General features: G+C 42.5%; 1 non-coding gene across 1 annotated transcript; it reads left to right on the forward strand.

Annotated features, from left to right (window-relative positions):
* Positions 1–340: 340 nt before the first annotated feature.
* On the forward strand, positions 341–443 carry LOC114007850 (U6 spliceosomal RNA). Its single transcript, XR_003549434.1, has one exon. It is a non-coding gene; the product is annotated as a U6 spliceosomal RNA (small nuclear RNA).
* The last annotated feature ends 261 nt before the right edge of the window (positions 444–704 follow it).

Genomic DNA, 704 nt, shown 5'->3' on the forward strand with positions numbered 1-704 from the left:
ACGCCACAATCCCATTTCCTCCATTCTCCTCTTGGGATCTTGGGTACGCACCCACACACGCCCGGCGTGAGTTTAAGCCACCAGGTCCAGGACTTGAACCACAGTCGACTACATGGGAGTCCAGCAACATAGCCATTATGCTAACTGCTGGTCCCCTGAGCTACTCATTTTAGAACTATTAGCATTTTCTGATACAGATCCTAATTGCAAGGCTTTGTTACTCTGCTGACATTTTTAGGCCATAATTGCACCTTTATGATTTAAATTTTGAGGGTATTTTTCCTTTTTTTTTTGGTAACTCATGATAGAGCATATACACATGTATGAGAAAGAGAGAAAAGTGCTCGCTTCGGCAGCACATATACTAAAATTGGATACAGAGAAGATTAGCATGGCCCCTGCGCAGGGATGACATGCAAATTCATGAAGCATTCCATATTTTTTTACTTTTGGCCATATTTCATAATAAAATTAATTGACATTCAAAAAAAAAGAAAGAGAGAAAAGAACCCTCTATGAGGCTTGGTCATGCAATCCCTTTCCTCCAGTCTTCTAAACCACCAGACTTCTGGGCAGCATGTTTGGGTCTGGTTTGTTTACAGGCCGACCAGGCTGGGAATTCAAACAGCAGTCAGCATATGGCTTCTAGCTCTGCAGTCAAGTACACTGCCAATTGTGCCACAGCAGCTGGATGAGATTATTTT

The sequence above is a fragment of the Tupaia chinensis genome, unplaced genomic scaffold (genome assembly GCF_000334495.1).
Source record: "Tupaia chinensis unplaced genomic scaffold, TupChi_1.0 Scaffold000244_1, whole genome shotgun sequence".
NCBI lineage: Eukaryota > Metazoa > Chordata > Mammalia > Scandentia > Tupaiidae > Tupaia > Tupaia belangeri.